Below are 23679 nucleotides of genomic sequence, written 5' to 3'. Positions count from 1 at the left end.
AGCACACATACATCTCGGAGACATCTATTTGACGTCTACATTTACATCTGCAAGACGTAGTTTGCTCATCTGCAATACATCTGTTGCCACATTTCCTATTAGATGTCAAATAGATGTCCATTAGATGTCTTTAAGATGTTTATTATTTAGAATGTATGTAAAAGTGACATCTTACAGACATCTGCCAGACGTTTATACACAGCAGATGCTTTCCAGATCAAGAGATCTTTAACAGACATCTTGCAGACGTACATGTGCTATCTGGGCCAGTACACACATATATATTATGTAAACAAAAAACTTATTTTGGATGCAATTAAACACTATCATCATTTAACAGCTTTACACAGGAAACAGAGTAACAGGAAGTTGAGAGAGACAGGATCCAGTGAGAAACAGGAAACTAAGTAAGAAAGGAAGCTTAAAAAGAAAAAAAAAAAAAAAAAAAAAAAAAAAAGGAAACAAAGTTGAGAGAAGCAGAAAACTGAGTTGGACAGGAAGATAAAAAATAAGAAATTGAGATACACAGGAAACTGCGAGTAACAGGAAGTTAAGATAAATAGGAAACTAGGTATTGAGAGAAACAGGAAACAGAAATGGGATATTGACGGAGATAGGAAGCTGAGTGAAAGCAGGAAACTTCTCAAAAATGAGAAATTGATAACACTCAGAGTAACAGGAAGTTGAGAGAGACAGGAAGCTGAGAGAAGCAAGGTAGACAGGAAGCTAAAAAATTGTTTCTGCAAGTGTCAGGAAGTTGAAATAAATAGGAAGCAAGTAGGAAATTGAGATAAACATGAAACAAAGAAATGGTTGAGAGAGACAGGAAGTTGAGAAAAATAAGAAAATGAGACAGGAAACTGAGTGAGACAGGAAGCGGAAACACAGCAACGTATGTGAGACAGAAGAAAGGACGTCCTTTCTCTCTCTCTCGCTCTTTCCTTCTGTGAATGTGTTACTAGCATCACCCACACTGAACTCTAGCCATAAAGCCTGCTGGTTAATGACCTGCATTTTCTCATAACACTAATATGTATTATAGTTGTCACAGAAAATGGAATAGCTATTACACACACACACAGAGTCCTAATGGTACTCGTAGTGCTGCATATAATTTAGACTCCTTGCACAAACTTCCATATTTCTCATTTTAGTAACAAAAGCTATTTAACACAGCAATGTGTATTGTAAAAGACAGTTCATAACAACTCCAGCTTTATCATAAAATTCATGTCGGAATTGCATTTAGGGGAACAAACGTTTCCTGCAGCACTTTTCCCATTTCTGAAAATGCACACATGGAGAGGCACACATTATAACGTTGGGTTCAGATCACAAAGAAAGACCTCTGAGCTGGGTCCTGGACAGTGATTATCACTACATTGATCTACAATACACCATCAAACTCCATTTTTTTTTTTCACTCAACAAAATCCATATCCAGGTCACCGTTTCTCTAGCTGAGCCATTACCAGCAAGTCCATGAAAGCCTGTTAACAGACAATGTGCAAATCAATTTCCTTTGACTTTGTTATGGGGGCCTTTTTGAACGGGTCCCTGAGGGGCTGTTCAGTCCTGTTCTGCAGCTCATGGTGTTTACTGATCCTTGGAAGATTTTAAGGAAATCAGTAGACATTAAACAGAAGAAGGAATAAAATACGGACCTGCTCTGACACAGACGTAAAACAGTGAGAATATTAGTTGGCCGATGAACCGATTGAAAGATGTCTGATAGATCACTCACTTTAAACATTTCAGCTTGAGAAGAATGTCTGAGCCCTAACAATTCTTTCTTAGATTGTTTTTTTTTTTTTTTTTTTTTTTTCTTTTTCTCCAGACTAGAGCTTTTGTCACAGACTCGAGCCTTTTGAAACTCTTTCGTTTTCTTTCTATACACGTCTGCTTGAAAACAGTGGTCTGGGGTACGGTTATAATGATAGTAATCCTGATGGTAATAATTAGATGTGCTGCAAAGGACTGGTCGTAGTGCAAAATTGGCATCTTGTTATTATTGTGAGTTGTTGTTAATGTAAAAGCTCAATCTCTCTCCTGGCGATAGAAATACATGTCAAGACATCGAGTACCTTCACTGCCCGAGGAATAAAACTGCTGCTGAGTCTTTTGGTGTTGGCAGGAAAAATGGTGGCAAAATGTGACCATTTAGTCGCAATCTGGAGACCTGGATGGGAGAGGGAGTAAAGTTCCAATAACTGTTGTTTTTACAATGTGCTGCACTGTCTTGAGGTCTGAAGCATTGAGGTTTTAAAAGAGTGATAGATGTTGATGTTCTCAAAGGTTCTTCTGTACCTTGATCTCCTCAGTTGCCAAAGAGAGATGTTATACTGAGGGACTGGGTGAGTTTGGCTGTGATGTACAGACCCAGAATCTTGATGCTCCTCGCCGTCTCCGCAGGGAATCATTGGTTTGCAGAAGAAGGTGGTTGGCATGGAACTGTCTTTGTTTTGTAGATATTCAAAGAAAGGACCGTGTTGCTTGCACAACAGTCCAATGGTTCCCAATCACGTTCCTGGAGCCCCCGACACTGAACGTGTTTGGAAACTATTGCTCTAGAACAGGGGTACTCGGATCCGTTCCTGGAGGGCCGCTGCCCTGCAGAGTTTAGCTCCAGCCCTGATCAAACTCACCAACCTGTGATTTTATAATGATCCTGAATAGCTTGCTCTGGTGGGTTTATACAAGGTTGGAGCTAAACTCTGCAGGACACTGGCCCTTCAAGACAAGATTTGAGGAACCCTGCTCTTGGTCTCATGGAGACTGATGGCAGAAGGTCTGGGCATCTTGGTCACTTTGAATGGCCAAGGCCTGCCCAAGAGGCCATACGACTGACGGGCAAAGCAACCAATCATGTTTCGTTTTGTGCTGCGTCTTGTTCGGGGCGTGGAGACGTCCCCACAATAACAGACTGGTCTGTGTAAAACTCTTGGACACTTTTTAAGTATTCTATGCTGCGAACTTTAAATAGTTCACATACTTTTGAACATCCAGCATTTAGTTGATCCTGATAAGCAATCATCGTCACAGTTGGAAACATGACGGCTTTCTTCTTCCATGATGGGGTTTGGCATCACGGCATCAACGTTTCGAGGCGGAACATTAAAGAACGCAACACACATATCTCTAGGAAATCTTGTATAATTCAAAGAATCCGATGACGATTTGAAACTCTTTAAGTGTTTCCAATTTTGTGTGCCGTATGCATCAGACATTCAGCCGACGGTCCATGAGCGTGACGTCTGAGGCCGAGACTACCCCGCTCTAGACTCATCTCATCTCTTAATGTTGGCTTGTTGTTGTTAATAAAGGTCACCATTGTGAGGTGTTTGGCAAACTTGCTTGTACTATGCTTAACGTGTGATCACGTCTGGAAGTCCAGGATCCAGGAACGGGGGACGGTGAATACAATCAGTTATTTTTTTCTGAAAGTTTGAAGGGATGATTGTCTAAAGCTGGGGTGGGCAACTTTTACCCCCAAGGTCTACTGTCCTGCAGAGCTTCACGCCAACCCTAATCAAAAACACCTCATAAAAATCTAGCCTTCAGGATTATTCAAAATAATCTGCAGGACAATGGATCTCAAGTGCCAGAGTTTCCTACTTTAATACGGGTGTCAGTTTTCCAGATGTGACATCATCTTATAAGCGGTTATGTTGATACGCACACTGGAGGGAGTCCAGAGAGGTGGGCAGCGTCGACTTAATGCGGTTCAGGACTTGTTTCTTGAAGCACTTCACAATGATTAGTGTGAGTCACACAGGCCGGACGTCATTGAGGCAGGACACGTTTGACTTCTTTGGAAATAGTATGATGGTGGTGGATTAGAAGCAGACAGGAACAACAGCCTGGATCAGCTAACTGGTTAGCACTCTTGCAGGAGTGTTATTAAATTTCTTGTCATAAATCTTGTCTTGTCTTTGTCTTGGGTTCAGGTGGACAAACAGAGAATATGATCCTCGAGAAGAGGTGACAATAACATTCTCCGTAAAACGTAACACCATCTATGCAATTGTTAATGCAGATGATGCGTGCTCCTCCAAACCGACGATAAACTTCAGTGCATCCTCCTCTCTAAACACGTTCCAGTGGGCACACTCCGGCGATCCTGTAGTGCTGACATAGCTCCTTCTGGCCATACTCTTATCCGTTTTGGCTCATTTCAGTGGCGGTCTGTATGCTGGTATTAGCGTAAGAAAGATGTGGTCGGAGAAGCCCAGGGGAGGCGGCATGCTGCCCTGTATGTGTCTGCATGCAAATCCGGGATGTTGCTATTCAGCCATGTTTCAATTAAAATAAAGACACAGCATGTCTTCATCTCCCTCTGAGCTGACTGCTGCAGCTTCTGGTGGCCCAGTTTATTTGACAAAGAATGGACGTTGCATAAGAGAATCAACGATAGAGCTGGTCTGATGGGGCTCGTCTTGGACTCGGGCCCTCTTTGCCCATTTCCGATTACGCCGAATTACTTGCGGCGCCTCCTCTGTCGGGTTGTTGTGTTGTCACTTCAGGGCCTGGCCTTGGTCGGTAATGCCACGAGCTTCTCCATTAGCTGTGTCTAAGGGTAGCTTCTGCACATTTCACAGACTTCAGGCTGAATCAGACCATCATAAACATGAACAACATTTCACACTGAAACTTTTTTTTGATGTGAGGTTTTGCTTTTCTTTCTAGAATCGAGTGAGTCCAAGACCTTGAGTTCTATTCATTGTCAACACATCTAATGAAGAAATAAATATTTTTTTTATTTTATTATCAAAACACTGAACAGAATCACCTCATTCAGAGATGCGGCACTTTGTCACTTGCAAGCATCCAGCTGATGCAGTGGCATATTGACTATATCACAAACAATCGCACAAAACGCTTTCAATGCAGCCGAATGTGGATCAGAAAAAGAAACACCAAGTTCTTCAGAAACAGTTTGAGGAAATGAGCTAAATGAAAGTTTGTGCGGTGTGTTTGGATAATTGAATCAGAGCCCAGATGAGGAGGAGGAGTCACCGGCGAGCAGAACGGCCCGACGCGACTCACTGCTCTGGGTAATGGTGTTTTCTTTTGCTGGGAAATGAAATATAAGGCCATTAAAGAAACACACACAGAAGGATGTGTCAACAGATCCGCAGCGGATGTCAGCGCAGAGTGAACGCGGAGCCGTTTTTACAGATCGAGCGACGGAAATCAGACAAGCATCTGTCAAACGCTCGCAGAGGAGCGCACACGTACACATACACCGCAGTGGGCTATAGAGGGGCAGAATCACTTTAGAGCGATATTGCAAAGCAGCACTGCCTTTCAATAGACCATTCATGACCCATTTATGACCTGCATTAGCAAAACCATACAGACGGGCGTAGAGACAGATGCTGGGTCGGGGTTCTATTGAACGCGTGTGTTTTGTGTCCAGGGCTTCAGCACTGGCCGCAAGTTCTGTTCGGGTTAGACCAGAGAATTACAACCTCTACAAATCTGTTTATCTTTCTGACACACACACACACACACACTGCAGAAGGTCCACCTAATTAATTTACTGATTGCTGGCCAGCCTGTGTGTGTGTGTGTGTGTGTTGACTCGATCTCTCTCTCCCTCTCTCTCTCTCACACACACACACACACATGCACACGCACAAAAGACAACAGAAACACAACACTGAAAGCTTCTGTTTATTGATGGCATGGCACACCAGTCATTTAAAAGCACTTTAGCTACAGTGTGTGTGTGTGTGTGTGTGTGTGTGTGTGTGTGTTGAGAGGACAGCCCTTGCCATAGGCATCTTGCTTTCATGACACACTTTTCACTGTGTTCAGTTTGTCTTTATTACTGGTGTTGTTAAGTCAAGCATAATATTAATGTTGCTTATAGTTAGTGATGTGATCAGATCACTAATAATGAAGTCTAAATTATAAATGTTGACACTAGGAGCTGAAGTGGGACAGAGCAGGAATAATTTAGGCTGGCTTTTAAGAGAAACTGCATGATTATGCTGAATTTTGAGTCGGCACAGAAAAGCCTCAACTTGGCTGTGTAAAGGTGCCTAAAAGCTATTTATTTATGTGATTGTAATTGTAACATAAATGCATTCATGCCTTCTCTGAGCAGAATTGAACAATTTGAGCGAATTCACCTAGATACCACTGGAAATGCAGATTCTAAACCAACTTTGTTGTGTAAACTTTTGCTTAAGTGTGTAACTCATCATGCATTTGTGCTATTGTTACTGTAAATTAAAACTAGGGCTGGGCGATAGGACCTAAAATCAAAAGCTTGATTAATTGAACATTTTACCTCGATTGCGATTATTGAACTTAAATTATTTTATTTATTTATTTATTGACAGATTTTTGCTCTTATAGTTCATTAAAAGGTTTGCACTGTAAATATACTCAGCTATTAAAGGTGGAATATTTTTGTCTAATGAAAGAGTGTTTCTTTGTGATTTCAAGAAAACAAAATATTTATGGTTATTTTTTTTTTAAATATTTTTAACATCAAAGCTTGCTTGAAATTAAGACGTCTTATGAAAAAAGTCACATTTCAGATTTATTGTAAAAAGCAAGTTTCCTAAAAAAAAAAAATAGAAAACATTTTTTTTCACTTCATTTTTTTGCAAACAAAATCATAGAATATTGCCATGTCAGAAGTAGAAAATAGCCATCATCTCTTGCAAACAAAATACATTTTAAATATTGTCATGTGAAGCAGAAAATAACTTGTAGGCCCATCTCTTTTAAATTAATATTATTTAAAATAATGCAATGTGAAAAGTAGAAAATAATAACTTGCATCTCCTGTAAACGAATGTTTTAAATAATAAATGTAAATAAAACACTGCTGATTAAGTGAAAAAGCACAGCACCATCTCACTGATCGTGTCCTGTCACTTCATATGCAACAGTATTTACTGTAGGTTCTTACTGGCCATTTACACACAACACGTCTTTGCGTCTAAAGGTGGTTGCACACCGTTGTGACATCTTTAAAATGAGTATTTGCTAGCTAGCTACGTCGTGTTGTACTTGTTGTATGAGGTGTTCCAGACACAGTGCAGTGCTGTTGTGCGACCACCTTTTAAAGCGCAGGACGCAGCGCTCAGGAGAAGTTTAAATTCTCACCACTCAAGTGCGCAGTGGTCACGTCCGTATAGCGCTGACTACACGTGTTAGTATGTTTTTAAGGCGAAAGGATTAAAAAAAAAACGAAATAACCGACATGGGAAATTACATAGTTTAGACGTTCTGACTTTCGGTTTCGATTTCTTTTCGATTAATCGTCCAGCCCTAATTAAAACTATAAAAAATTATTTTGAAATATAAATATTACATGTAAGACTTAAAAACCTTAAACAAAAATGACTACTTTTGGCTTGCCAACTAACTAAATACGAATTATACTACAATAACACTAGTTTGTGATACAGACACGAATGACACCAGAATACCATTTAGATTTGTGGCTGGGCTCATTTTACGTCAAGCAGCCATCTAGAAAAACCTAGCACACAGCAATACACTAAAAACACTGACAACGGTTACATTTCGGTCTGTTCTCATCCACAACCATTTACTTTCACTGCAGCCTTACAGACATCATTACAGAGATCATTTTTCTAACAATCCTGGTTCATGTTCGTCAGAACTGCACGAAGCATGAAGAAAATAAAGCCTGAAGGAAGTCATGGTAAATGATGAGACAGTTTTTATTTTGGGGTGATCTGTTCCTGCGGTGTTTTTAGGCACAATGTGAATCAAATGAAAGACTGGGAACAACGACACGATAAAAGAAAACTAGAGTGAATTAACTAAGGGAAATGATGCTGACAAACGGATCATCCTCTGGTTGATCAGCAGCGATGCGCTCGCAGCGCTGGTCTGTCAGTGAGATCAGATTTAGAATTCTCCTCTACATCTGAGCTGCTGTGTGTGCCAGACATCCACCTGGCCACTGCGCTGACGCACCTGCGCGCGCGCGTGTGTGTGTGTGTGTGTGTTTGTGTGTGTTGGCACAGCACACACTGTGGGAAAGCACCACTCTGAGTCAGTGTAGTGATATCACAGATGTTTGACTCTGGCAAAATATTGAAATTAATAAAGAAACAACATTTTTTCTGTCCGTCCACACCATGGACATCTGCAGCACAGACGGGAAAATGTGTGATATTAACGAGATATCAGAGTGGGCAACAAACCTGCTGCAAAGACCAGTGTGTGTGTGTGTGTGTGTGTGTGTGTTTGCCACCAGTGTCAAAGCAATCTGGGGACACTAGCATGAATTTGGGAAGGGTCACAATGTTTGGCTAGTCATCCAAAAACCTACATATCAACTAGTCAACTCTGGTTGATCTTAGAGTTATCGAGTGCATCTTGCCATTGTGTCAAGTCTAGTGCTGTTTTTAAATGTCCCACCACTAGTGATGTGTTCAGTAAACATGTCAGACCAGAACTGGGTGAACTTAAAGGAGAAGTCCACTTCCAGAACAAAGACTCACATATAATGTACTCACCCCCTTGTCATCCAAGATGTTCATGTCTTTCGGTCTTCAGCCATTAACAAATTATGGTTTTTGAGGAAAACATTTCAGGATTTTTCTCCATATAATGGACTTCATTGGTGCCCCGATTTTGAACTTCCAAAATGTAGTTCAAATGCAGCTTCAAAGTCTCTAAACAATCCCAGCCGAGGAAGGTCTTATCTAGTGAAACGATTGGTCTTTTTTTAATTTAATTTAATTTAATTTTAATTTTATTTTTGGAAAATAAAAATATGTATACTTTTTAAGCACAAAAGCTGGTGTAGCACAGGCTCTGGGATGCGCGTTCACGACGCTTAAAAAGTATACATATTTTTATTTTCCAAAAAAAAAAAAGACCAATTGTTTCGCTAGAATCGTTTCCCTCGGCTGGGATCCTTTAGAGCCTTTGAAGCTGCATTTAAACTACATTTTGGAAGTTCAAACTCAAGGGCACCAATGAAGTCCATTATATGGAGAAAAATGCTGAAATGTTTTCCTCAAAAACCATAATTTCTTTACGACTGAAGACAGAAAGACATGAACATCTTGGATGACAAGGGGGTGAGTACATTATATGTGAGTCTTTGTTTTGGAAGTGGACTTTTCCTTTAAAACCAGTTTACTTAAAGAAGGCCTTCTGTAAAACCTTAAAGTTGAGTTTAAGGCAAAGTCTTGCACATCCCAACTAACAAGAGTTCTGGAAGCTTGAGATGAAATCAAAGTCTCTGAAATTGATTTCTTTTTTCAGTCTCATCTTTGGATAAGCTGTGTTTATATTCTGAAAAATATATCTTTTACTTTGTTCAAACAGGCAGCAAAAATCTTATTTTGGCATATCGAACTCAATTTAAGTCTGAAAAGCGAAAACACATTTGGTATGATTTTTACAAATGTGATGGAAAGCATATGTGTAGGCAGCTTAAAAATCAGATTGAAAGCTTTTGGGAACACATCTCAGTTTAAACAAATTACAAATTTGCTCACTGATTGAACCACTATAGTGTTATATTGAACACTGAAGAAAACGAACCACGAATATGTTGTTACTTGCCGCGTGACATTCGGGGGCTCGTCCGGGATCAGATCCCCGTCATCTGTCTGTAAAAGTAGTATTTATTTTTAATGAAAAGCAAGGCATGCTGCTGAAGAGAGACTCTTTCTATTTCTTTGCATCTAGGTGTATTTCTGTGTGTTTTTTAGACTTCGGTCTGAAATGTTAGTAAACTAAAGGTCATAATCTCAAAACTGACCTGATTTTCTCTGATGAAATCAGTCCGTTCTGGCCTCTGTTGTTCATTTAAATGAGTTCTGATTGCAGTCAGATGTAATTACACCTAACGACATCTTTAACGATCGACCCAGGGCTACAGAGCCGGACCCCCGCTGCTCCACCGACCCTCACCGATAAGAGGAAACTCGCGGTGTAAATGTGTGTTCGCTTCATGTTTGTTTACTGTGTCTGCGTAGAGTGAGAAGGAATAATTTTGCAGTCACAAAAAGCATTTAATCTTTGAGAAATGCTTGTTGAACGTTTCAAAGAGAGCAGTACAAATATTTCCAAATAAGTGTAAAAGGCTGAGACACAGATCAATGCAAGGATGGAATATTAGACACTTTCCACAAATATGACACGTGTTGGTGTATTTTTGAAGCATTGGAGAAATGAATCCTATGTTTTGTTAAAACTACTTTACATGCCTTAGATGAACTATTATATAACATTTTTTCAGAGTCTTCTGAAATATCCAAGAATTAAAACCATGCAAGGATGTCTAACTTGTGATGTAATTTGTTGGACTGATATGCATTTAATTGTAACAGTTAAATTGCCAACTTATTTTATGACCGAATTAGTGCCTCATCATTTTTCCCATTTTTTTAGTAATAATTTTCAGTCTCTTACTCACCAAGGTTGCATTTATTTAATCAGTAAAAACAGTAATATTGTAAAATATTATTATTAGAATAAAAAAAACACATTTTTTCTATTCTATTTTAACATATTTTAAAATGCAATTTATTCACGTGGTAGCAGAGCCTCAAAAATCTGTTGAATATTATATTCTAATATTAATTAGAATATTCCATTCTATTAAACACTGCTGCAATAAAATGATCCAACAAATATGCATTAGCCAATTCCTATTATTATTATTATATTATTATTATTACTATTAATGAATATCAAATTTCAAAATAAAAAAGTATAAAAGACAGACCTCAAAAAAGACGGAATAGAAAACAACTGCTAAAATATTTAGCGTGACCTCTCAAGACGGCCGATCAACGTTTTCTGCAGCAGCGGCAGCTCCTTTCACTGACCTCGTCTTGATAAAGACTTAATTTTCCAGAAGAAGGGCTTGAGCTGTCTGGACCATCTGAATCAAAGCTCAAAGCGCTGAAAGGCGCTCTCGACGGTCCCGGGCTCAGAGCCACCTAAAGCAGTCGGACGCTCTGGCGGGTCAGCGGACGTCTGCTCTCCATTCCTGCTCTCAGATAAAGCGCCGCTTTACACTGCGGCTTATTTCTGTTTTTCTGAATTCTATTCATCTTGTGTCTTATCTCTCGCTCCAGGCCCATGAGAGAGACGCAAACACCGCCTCCGTGGCCAAAAGAGCCCGATAAAGTTGACAGATCAACTCTCCCGATAGTCTGTCAATCTTATAAACCGGCTGGATTAATCTGATAATCCTGGTGTGAGAGATTAGCTGGCGTCGAGTTTTATACCGGTGTCACTCTGGATTAAAGGGCCACGACGCCCGTGTCAGGTTAGAAGACTCACAGTCCAATCAAAGACAGGAGGAAACCGGAGAGGACCTGAATGAAGTCGGAAGGCATCAGACGAAACCCAAACGTGAGTAATCTACACACACACACACACAGAGACACCAACCAAACGCACAAGGAAACTGGTAAACGTGAGGTACAATCTGTTCAAGAATCATCCCAACTTCATCTTTTACTTTCCTACTGTTATTATGCCGGGGTTTTTTTTTATTTATTTATTATATTTCTCATTTGTTCTTCTCTGTCCTCAGCTAAACTGCAGCTGCTTTTGCAATATAAATGCGCAGTTATTTGTCATGCTAATAAAGCACGTTAAAACGAAATAATCTGCTATTAGAACTGACAAAACTAGAGTTTCACAGAGTTTTTAAATTGGCACGTTGCTGAACAATTGCTGTAGACAGCCATAATTATACTCATAAAACAAGACAATGGGATTGTATTTATGAATATTTTAATAAGCAGCACTTCTAGATGAAACTGGACCACAGATTCGTCTTGTGTACAGACCCAGCCCACACACACACACAGAAAACAACAGTTCACAGTTTGTTTATCTTCAAAATCTCCTATTAGAAGTCCAACGTGTGTCAGCATTGAGTCGATCTAAACTACAGAAACACACATCTAAAAACCTTTTTTGGAAAATGAACTAAAATTTGAATGATATTATCTTAACATTTTTGGTCCAATCAAACCCTCTCTTGAATGTGAAATTGCCTTAATATTACCAACTACAGACTAGTAAAATCAAGTAGCAAATCACGACTCATGGCTGTGACAGAAACAAAGAGCGATGAGCTACTTTCAGTGTGAACAACAGATTAGAGAGAAGTGCGCTTAATTGTACTGAATGTACACTGCTAGTGCATTTCAAATTTTGGTATATTTTAGTAGATTTGGAAAAAGAAAAGCTGTACTTGCAGATAATATAATCTGAATGAAAATGAAGCTACTGAAGTGACTTAAAGAGAGACACTTTCAGGACTGTTTTTAAACACACTTAAGTATACTGTTAAAAAAAGTGATCTTTGTAATAATGTTGAATTAACTGTTTTACTTTTAAATACATTTCAAATCATTGTGTTGTTATTTGATAATATTTTGTGGTGTTTTAAAGAAGTTATTCTAAAGACCAAGAACGACCCATCACTAACTCGTAGCATCGTAAACGCTCATCCCAGAGCCTGTGATACACCACTTTTGTGCTTAAAAAAGTATACAATTTTTTTATTTTCCGAAAAAAAAAAAGATTGATCGTTTTGCTAGATAAGACGCTTCTTCCACGGCTGGGATCGTTTAGAGCCTCTGAAGCCGCATTTAAACTACATTTTGGAAGTTCAAACTCAGGTGCACCATATCAGTCCATTATATGGAGAAAAATGCTGAAATGTTTTCCTCAAAAACCATAATTACTTTATGACTGAAGACAGAAAGACATGAACATCCTGAATGACAAGGGGATGAGTAAATTATTTGTGAATTGTTGTTCTGTAAGTGGACTTCTCCTTTAAAAGCAATTGTTTTTTCCTTGTAATTAGGAGCGTTTGTCCTCCTAATAAAAAATAAAATAAAAATAGAAGCACCTTCTGATCGGTAATCAGAAATTCTGATCACAAATTAGTCTTCCTAATACGAGGTGATATTTGACTTATTAAAGTGATTTACACAGGCATTTTCTTTTTACCTTTGTAATGGCATTTTTCTAATTTTATTAAAAGTATGTCATCTACGTCAAATTCAAAAAAAAAAAAAAAAAAGTTTATAAGCTTTTTAAAATTTCTAATTAAAACAAAAAAAGGAGTGAAATAAAACAAATGTTACCAATCATATGAAATTAGTATTAATAAACACAAAAGTACACAATTAAATTTATAAATTCATGTTGAGATTAATGTTTTAAATATAAAATATTGAATATAGAATCTTATCTTTTGATGTCTTTATGACTGAGTAATCGTGAATCATCGACTCACTAGATTCGTTCAAAAACACACTTTCACTCATGAATAAAACACTGCTGTGTTTGGTATTAGAGATGTGCAGCAGCTGAGCGGTTACTTTATTTGGAACTATTTTCCTTGAGGAAATAAAGTCAAATTAGGCAGTGGTGTTACAGTCAGACAATGTGAGTCAATTAATATCAACTTCTTGTTTACTGAACTGTTGCATTCAATCAATATCACATTTGCAAACTCCCTTCGTAATTTTTAAAAGCTGTCACTGTCCTTATCGTGATCCGTGGGCGCACAGAAAAAGGTCTATAAGAGAGTTCTCTTTCACTTTATATAATCACGTGCAAATGATACATTCCATCATCTGTCATTTTTGGTGTGCCGGCACAACAACAACAACAACGCGCTACATGTTTCTTTTCCCCTCATTTTCTCTAACCGACAGAAATCTGTCGTAGTGACGGAGAACTTTAAGCCCTGCATTAAAGTATATTTGAGTTGATCATAAATGCATGTCAGTACATTCAGCAGTACTTTAACCATATTTCAAAGATAACAGAGAGAAAGTCCTAATTTAAATACTTAAGTGGGTCAAAAACACTAAAGTTCAGCCGATTTGCATTTAATGTAAATTTAAACTAAAAATACAAATTTATTTATTTGCATTTAACATGAAATTGCATCCAAACAGAATACATTCAGTCCACACTTAAGTTACTCTTTAAAGTATATTATTTCTGTATTAAGTATTTTTTAAGAAAAAACGAGTACTTAACACTAACACTTCTGTTTTCACAGGGGAGAGAAGAGAACTAGAGATCTGCGAGTCATAAAAGTCTCTCACTAGATCAATAGCAACACGAGTGTTTGTCTGCAGGCGTGAAGACGGCCGTCACAGATTAGAATAATTCACACACACGCGTGCGTAGGGATGAATGAGTCTCCTCGGGCCCCGGGGACTCCTGAGCGCTGGACTGCATTGATTAAGCATTAAGGTGATCAACCCATCGGGCCGACCATCGATCTGCTTCTTAAACGGACAGATACGAGCATCACGAGACCCTGAGGACCAGCAGACCGTCCCGTCGAACGAAAACACGAACCCACAGATGCAGAAAATGAGACTTACGGTGGTCAGGTTTCGCTAAATAATGTCAAAATAAGGTCAAAATTAGGGCTGGGTATTGAAACAAACTGCACAGTTTGATTCTGATTCACAAGCCTCCGATTCAATTGAATATCAGTTCATTTGGATATAGTATAATCAGGTACAGTCAACTTTTATTTAAGGAAAAAAAAAAAATCTCAACTAATGCTTTAAACAATACACTAAACCCTGTCAGATGGTACATTACTACTAAAGTCAATTTTAAAAACATCCAGATTGCACATAAGGCAGATTTTATAATAAATTATTACAATATTACATAATCATTTATTTAAAAAAATAAAATAAAATAATGAAAAATGATAATTTAGATTAATTTATAAATAATAATATGCAAACCAAAGAGTGCTAAAATGGTGTTTATTGTTTGAATTTTGAAACAAAATTGGCAGAACTTAGCTAAGCTAAGACATATTAGCTTATTGTGACTCATTGGATGGGAGATCTGGTAATGTTTAGTTAAGTTTTGTTCACGCACCAATTGAAAACAGCACAGACTGAAGTTGAAAAAAAAAGCAATATTTTCAACCCAGCCCTAGTCCAAATGGCAAAATGTTTTCCGTGACGCAGCAAGATCAGGGTCGAGCAAATGGAAGTAGCTTAACGATAATCAAAAAGCAAAGGAAAGCGTCCGACGTGACAGAAACACAAAGTGACTTTGTGCATTTATGATCTGATGACTGTGTTTAAGTGTTGCGTTTGCTGGCAGTGTTCAAAATGACAATATATGCAGCTTTCCTGATTAAATTTGCATGTCAAATGTGGGCGACGTTTTATACAATATGTAACACTTACGGATGTCAAAGCCTTCACTTTGCATTTTTCCGTGTCTAAATAGCGGCAGACAGACAGCAGAGCCCAACACAACAACAACAACAACGGCGCTCCGCGTTCATGAGAAGCGACAGACGCGTACAGGTGTCAGTTCCAGCTTTAACTCAATCCAGCGGCGCTGCTGTGTGTTTACGCATCTGCTATAACACGGCCCTGTGCACACGGGCTAATTGCCAAGGTCTTTCGGATCAATCAGCATCGATCGTACACTTTCCTGCTATTACTTGAGCTGAATAAGCGAAATGCGCTCGAGAGGAACTGAAAACAAAGCTCCGCCGGTGTGACCTCTGACCCCACGGCGCCCCGTTCGCTGATGTGGGCTCTTTCTGCTCATACTGGCGAATTCATTTTCTATTCATTCATTCTTTTTATCCTGATTAGTCGTGGCGTTCTGCCATTAAATGCATTCGTATAATCAGCGCTGAACTCCGCGCTCGCGTCATAAAATCATTTACATTCAAATCAATATTTCATGTCCACTGTGTGACAAATATTAATGAGGACATCACAAAATAAAGGCTGATCCTGAATCAGGTTGAATGGCCACATTGCACAAAATCATTTTCATATCTGGTCTCTTTTTGGGAAACGGTTCAATTGATGTATATCAATAAAAGTAATGACTAAACAATCAGGTCTTTTACAAGCCACTTTGATGTTGTATTTTTATCTGTGCTTTTTTTTTTTTTCAGGCCAGCAATGGATCCGTCCAAATCTCAAGCAAATCTGTCAAGCAAACCCATTTATTTCCCATGTCTTCCAGCAATGTTCACACTTAATATTTCATCTGTCTCTCTTTTTTTCCCAGTGCCACAAGCAATGATAAGAGATCCAGAATACTTTACTTTTCCTCCTTCAGCCACACACACCGACACACATACACAATGAAAATAGTGGAAATGTCCTCATTTCTGCACATTTTTTTATCTCCTGTGTTTTGTAAATGTGGATTTTTTTTGTTTTGTTTGTTTGTTTCCTAAAATCTTCAGACACAAAAAGCATCATAACATTTTCTGTGTCTGGCTTCGTGTAGTCAGAACGCACAATGTTTTAATCTGTCCGCCCGAGTTGTTTTTACAGTTTCCCACGCATTGAGCGATTCTGGAAAAGATCCCGCGGCTGGGTTAGATAGCGTTATCCAGTCTTCAATGAAAACACGTTCAGAGATTTTCATTGAGACATCTCACAAAAACATATTCCACTTCTCAGAGGCATTTCCAAATTCAAAAGGCCACTTCAAGTCCATCCTGACTTAGTGGGCAGTTCTGAATTAAAATGAGTTGCAATTCCATCCAAAGCCTTAAGTACGCTTAGCTTTTTTACGTTCACTATGCGTTTAGTGTGCATGGCCTAACTTTCATCAGCAGTGAAATATGCACATATTATCAGATTTTTCTAACCACGCATACAGTGTACGTTAAGCTCGTACATGCACCTTGAATTAGTTTGTCCACTAGGTGGTGACGCTGACCGGGCCGTGGACAACAAAACAAAAGAAAGCTACTGAAGATGCAACAACAATAGACAGTCTTGTTAATGAGTGCTTGCATGAGTCGATTCGGAGATTCACAAAACTTTAGTTTAAAAAGGTGCAAAAACATTTTATCGTGCAAAACTTCCAGAGAGAAACAACACAAACACTGGACAAAGAAAAATCCACTGAGCACCAATGTTCCCACATGCTATGAAATGAAGTGTAGTTTGAAAGGCTGTGGCATACGTTAAGCATTCGAGTCTAAACTTAAGTGTATTTTAAGGTGCAGTAAGTTTTCTGAAATATGCTGGTGAAAGTGGATTGGACTGAGTGCCAAAACACACTTGCAGCCAATCAACAGTAGGGGGCGTGTCCACTCGTGATGGGGGAGGTGCTTGTATGTTGCATAGTATGTTTTTGAGTTTGGGGGCCGAGCTATTAAGAGGGGTGTGATCTGTTTGGGAGGGGCATGTCTGTTTTGATGACTTAAAATATCAACAGGCTTTTTTTTTTTTTTTTTACTGCACATTTACATGTACAATGTTTTATGACTACAAATGTTTTTAAATCGGGCGTAAGGAGAAACAGCACAGAAACAGAGAAAAATGAAACTCGGTTTGTGCTGGGCTGTTCGCTACATTAAATGTTTGCGTCAAAACCGCAGTGTACTTTGGTGTTAAGCGAGACTAGTTTCTCTCTAGTTCATCGTTTCCATAATGAGAAACTCTCAGTCAAGATCTCGCAGGATCTCAGAACCTCGACAATGAGGTCATTAGCTTGCTGGCGCCGATCCGAACGCCGGCGTTTGATTAATCTTGATGAGCGTTTGACAAAAATTACAATGCCGCAAGATGAAGGAAAGCTCATTTCTCGGGATCCATTCCGGTCCGTCGGCGAGGCATTGTTTGGAGCCGATTCGAGGGAGGCCGAGGGTTGTGGATTTGATGAGGACATGTTAATATCTACCATTGAGAAGAGATAAGATCTTCATTAGACTTAGCGCTAGCGCGAGGGAGGTCTTATCGCCGTCCGAGGGGAGCGCGGGAGGAGCGACGGCGAGATTAGAGGAGAAGGCCGGCTTACACTTCACCGTCAGTCCCGAGGCTTTGTGACGGGGTCAACTTAATTTTGTTCCTCTGATATTAAAAACCTGTCTGAGATAAAGAGTTACTCTTTATTAGCTGCGGAGGGAAGCGGGAGGGAGGACCGAGGCCGACTCACCGTTCTCCAGGAACTCGCAGACTCGGAAATACCTGATTTCTCACAGCCTTTCCTTCGTGGGATGCGGCGGGTGACATCGAATGTCCCAATGTATTTATTTCCTGTTGTGTTTTTTTAACGTCACAACATCAATAGCGTACAATTAAAATATTGTAATGTTCACTTATGCGGTCCTGCTCCTGCCCATGTTCTCTGTGAGCTTTATGGAGTAGCATATAATAACAAAATGATGTAGTAGTGATGCTGAGAGTCACTTTTACCGAGAAATAGAGATCTAATGGCATTTCCTGTAAAATTTCCTCTCACGTCTTAAAAACCCGCATTATAATTTGAAGTCCGACACACGGCACTCGTTAGAATCCATACTTTCCCGAGTCAATCAAGGCAAATCTCTGCACAAGCTCTTCCCTCTTCAGTTAAAGCGCACGGAAATGAACAAGACCTCCATTAATGCCTCAAATCACTTCATACAGAATAACACACACTCCAAGACTTTCATATCAAGCTGAGTAAATTGCTCTTGAGTGACGTACTGAATGAGATTATTAAAACATTTGATATTTTCAACAATGTAAAATAATTTGGGCCTCTTTCTTATCTAACAGGAAGTTTCCCAGAACGGAGACATTTCACGGAACTACTTCAGAGTTTCTCTCAGTAAACCTGCAACTCACTGCAAGCACACCTGGTTAAAATGCGTCATCTCGCGCCTCATTACGGATCAACTCAGTTACCGAGCTGGGTGGATTAATTACTAATGATGAAAACTGTAGTTAGTGTTGTCATCTAGGTTACTCATCATGTACTTTTAATCAAATTGTAAACTTATTAAACACTAAAAATTAAAATCAATAAACATTGATATTAAAAAAAAACAATATCAACACCACTGCACACTGCATTACATAATATATTAGTGAGTCAATAGTGAGTGACTAGTGAGTTAATAAAGTTAATAATTATATATTATTATAAGTTAATGCAAATATATTATAAAAAAAAATATTAAGTAATTATTATGTAATTATTATGCATTATATGAATAAACATTAATGAACACGAAAACAACAATGACTTAATGAATTAATATTTTGCTGTCCTTAAGTAAATAATATGTAATCATGTAATCCATTAAAAAAAAAAAAAACAACTGTAATCTGATTATGAGCATTTCTAATTACACGTAGTACATTTTTGGAATCTGATTAAATAATCCAGATTACATGTAATCAGTTACTACCAGCACTGATAAATTATTATACATTTTAAATAATCATACAATATCTGTTGAACAGACTTTTGAGCAACACAAAACCAGACCCAGAGACTGATGGACTGGCCAAACAAACGTTTGTTGCAAACATTTGGTGCGATAAACATTTTATATGGCTGCTAAACATGAAAAATGCACAAAAGGAGATGGACTGTGGAAGTTTAGCTGTAGATATGAAGTCTAATTAATATTATGTGGAACAAAGCAGCACGGACATTCCTCTAGACATAATGTGAGTTCCACTGAAAAAAAAAAAAAGTAAAACATTTGTTGATGAATTTTGGCTGAACTGCTCATTTAAAGTCTGGTTCCATGAACACTGATTTAATGTCGCTCTCAGACGGGAAACTTCTCAACGCAAACAACAGCAGTGACGACAGGAAATCCAGAAGTAGGTCTCAGTTTAGTGAACTCTGAGCGGAGGAAGATTGTTTTCTTAATTAAAGATGTATCGCGAGTCCCGCAGGACACAGTCAGGTGCGTGAGCTTGACCTGTTTTCATCTGAAGACGCTGCGAGATGATTTTAATGTGTGCACATCTGTTCGCGCTGCATCTGCTGTTGAGCGTCCGTTCTGTCGCTTTTTATTTTGTCACTCGTCTGTAACTGTTTGTTTAAACCCTTGTGCGGTTTTATCTCGAGTCTCACATGGAAATTCTGTTCAAGACAGAGTTCAGCTAAAATCAGCTATCATTAAGTCACTTTCACTCTGTTGTTTCTATAAAAACAAACCCTATTTAAAAAAACGCTATTTAAGTATTATTTATATAAAATTACATTATAAATGAGCTTTTAGTAAAACAAAAAAAGCTAATTTATTATGTTACTTTTAGTATTAGTCATTTAAACATTTCAACTTAAAAAACAGAAACTGAAAGTTTTACAGTGTCAATTTGATGCTTTTTTTGTGAGAATCAGACTCAAATTTGAGTTATTGATTTTCTTCTTTTAAGAGCTTGACAGATGCAGTTATACAGAGTCAATCTGTAAAGAATCTTCAAAAGTAGGGTTTTTTTTGTTTGATTTTTTTTGACTGTTTTCATTTGATCCTTTAAGTTTTTAAGTAACGTTTCATTCAATATGCTTCTTATGATGTTCTCAGACTGATTTGTTGTTGTTGGTTTTATTTTTATTCGTTTTTTTTCCCCCTCTATTTTTAACTCTATATTGAAGCATCGTCCCAACAATCCCAGCAGTCCATCAGTACGGTTCTGTAATTCCAGCTGGCTTTTGTTTTGTGCTGATCAGTAAATTCATCCTGACAAGAATAAAAAAGTGCCACAGTCTTTCCCTGGCGTTGAAGCCCATCCCAAAGACTTTGTTTAGTCGTGTTTATTTTGAGTTTTATTTGCGTGTGTTTGTGAAGGTTATTAAGCAGTATAATGATATATCATTCCTGATGGCCAGACATTGACATCTAATTCTTCAAACTGAAAACAAATCCGTCACTGAATCCCTGTAAGAGCGGGACGTTTATGTGTGGATCACATAGCAAACTGCGTGCGTTCATGAAGTCGTGTAATGAGTTATTCTGGAGAAGTTTGCGTGTGGAAGAAAGGATGATTCCATAATGAAGATAATTAACTTCAGAGAGCCGCGTCTGGACCGCTGGCTCGGGTTTTTTAGGGAAATGAAGAGGAGAATTCAATTATCGGAGTTTTCTGAATCGTGACTGTGCAGAAATAATTATCTCTCGTGTTTTTGTGCATATGTTAATTAGACCTTTAGAGTCAATAAGAGAACAATGTTTAGACACGGATCCGCTAAAGAGAAAAGGGTAACGGCTAAACAAATACAACGAAGGAAAACGAGGCCACAGAGGAAGGATCTGGTGAAATCTCATCGGTCTGCGGTGAAACTGGGTCTCGCCTGAGCCGGAGGAGCTCTGATCCCTCCTTCAGCTCACATTCATCTCAATGACAGCTGCTTGGCTGGAGTCACCTGTGCTCACTAACGGCGCCAGATTCTTCTGAGCCAATCACGCGAGCTCTGAGCATCACGTGACCAGTGACGCTCTAAACCATCTGCTGCGGTATAATGAAATAGCATTACAGTGAAATACACTGATGTACAGTATATACACCACTGTACAAGGGGTCAGCAGTGTTGGGGAAAGTTACTTTTAAAAGTAATGCAATACAATATTGCATTACTCCCTAAAAAGTAACTAATTACTTAGTTACTAACTACTTAACTAAGTACTCTGTTACTTTTTATGGAAAGTATCATTCGTATCACTTGTGCCATATTCTGAGTTTGCATTTCACTGTTCTTTATTCATTCTGATGAATACTGAATCTGGTTTCGTGAAAGTGAGTAAATGCATGTTCACATTTAGTTTAGAACTGCAGTAACAGACATGGGGCACACAGCGCCACACAATTTCTCTCAACATGGGGACAGAAGAGCTGTCAGTCAGTAAACGGGAAAACAAAGAAATGAAAGAAACAAAGAGTGATGTTACTTGAAAAAGTAATATTTTCTTGTAAATTAAATGTAATGTGTTACTTTACTAGTTAATGGAAAAAAGTAATCTGATTACGCAACTCATGTGACTTGTAATGCGGGTCAGTATATATTTATTTTGTATTTATTTATTTATTTTATTTTCTATTAATTCAGCAAGCGCACAAGACAATGTCCAAAATGTTTATATTATTCTATTTCAAATAAATGCCAAATTTCTTGTTTATCAAAGAATCCTGAAAAAAGGTTGAAATAAAATATTTTTAAATAAACAAACTAAAACCATAAAAAGATTTTAAAAACCATAAAAAGTATTATCATAACTAGTATCTCAATGATGCTAAAATAACACTGGACTGGAAGTAATCGTTGTTGTGTTTTTAAGCTTTGCATCCAGCTTATTCCAGCATTTTTTGTCTAATAAATGCAGCCTTTGTGAGCAGGAAAAAAAAATCTTACCGACAAACTTTTGAATGGCAGTATACATTTTGCTTGTGAAAAAAAATAATGCAATAACATTTCTCCCCTATAAAAAAAAATAATAAAATATATATATATATATATATATACACACACACTTCAATCACTTTTGCATGAATTATACTACAAAAATGCTGCAGAAAATAGCTGCATTTTTGACACACTACACAAATGTGTAGTTAAGACAGTAGTTTCAGTAATTTATGATATAATTACTAGTTATTTCAGTTATTTACTCATTTGAACATGCTCTAACTCACAGATCGTGCCTTCACCGCACAAGAACATGATTCAACTTCTGTCAAGCGCCTCTCAATATTTTAGATTTGTTTGATGCTGATTGCATTTAAAATTTAAAACCAGCCTTTGATAAAATACACAAATAAATAAACACACACACGCACGCGCACACACACACACACACACACACACACACACACACACTGGGTTGCCATAGTTCATGGGGATGTTCTTTATATGTAATGATCTTTAAAAACTGTGCAAATGCAGTTGTCTGCTGATAGCTCAGGTGACACACATTTACATAGGTGTGTGTGTGTGTGTGTGTGTGGTGGTCAGTGAGACAGACAGTGCAGTAGCTGCAGTTTTATTGTACAGACGGACAGTCGGTGGTCCATCAGTCTTGTCTGTTGAACTCTGGGTAAATTGCGAGTGTAAATCGTGTCTGAAGGCCGTTCAGAGCTGAATCTCCTCTTCTAAACTCACTCCAGTACAAAACCACAGCATTTCTATATTTCCTCCACAAAATGACAGCAGTGACAGGAACGCTAATGGCCGTCTTACACTCGCTCTCAGTTTATTTGTTCAAGATCTATTTCCAGGCTCACAATACAACATTCATTCACACAGTAAACCGTCAGCAGTTTCGTTCAATAAACAGTTGAGATGAGAGTCGTGACGAAGCCCTGAATCCTGCTCACTGTGAACCTGTGCATTTGTGACGCTTTAACGTACATTAATGAACCAAACATCATTTTTCACTAGTAATTTACAATAATATTTATTATTTTGTAAAAAAAAAAAAAAAAAAGTTATATTTATTATAGTCATTATGATTACTTTTATTATTATTATTATTATTATTATTATTATTATACACTGCATAACCTGGAGCTTAAAAAAATAAATTAATTAAAAAAAAAAAAAAAAAAAAAAAAAAAAAAAAAAAAACAACAACACTACACTTTCACTACAGAATATGATTTTAAAGAAAGAAAGAAAAACAAACAGGTTGAATGGACTGTCAAGAACAGCAGTGAGGAGAGGACCTGATAGAAGACAGTGACTGTACTGAGTTGATTAAAGATGAATGTGAGTGTACGTGGAGCAGATCTGTTCAGATGACACGCGTCCTGAACAGCCGGATCTGCTGAGGCAAATGAACGAATGCGATCGTTCATCAGCGAGATCTCGTAACATCTGCAAGACGTCAAAACCCGACACAAGAACCGACAGCACATTACAGAGACGGGAGTGTGA

General features: G+C 38.2%; 1 protein-coding gene across 41 annotated transcripts in view; it reads right to left on the bottom strand.

The window, feature by feature from the left end:
• Window positions 1–23679, bottom strand: part of LOC127168251 (receptor-type tyrosine-protein phosphatase delta) — a 311712-nt gene that overhangs the window by 157576 nt on the left and 130457 nt on the right. The gene's annotated exons all lie outside the window — the stretch shown is intronic.

This window comes from Labeo rohita, chromosome 7 (genome assembly GCF_022985175.1).
Source record: "Labeo rohita strain BAU-BD-2019 chromosome 7, IGBB_LRoh.1.0, whole genome shotgun sequence".
Lineage (NCBI taxonomy): Eukaryota > Metazoa > Chordata > Actinopteri > Cypriniformes > Cyprinidae > Labeo > Labeo rohita.
This window is presented reverse-complemented; position numbering and strand designations above follow the sequence as displayed.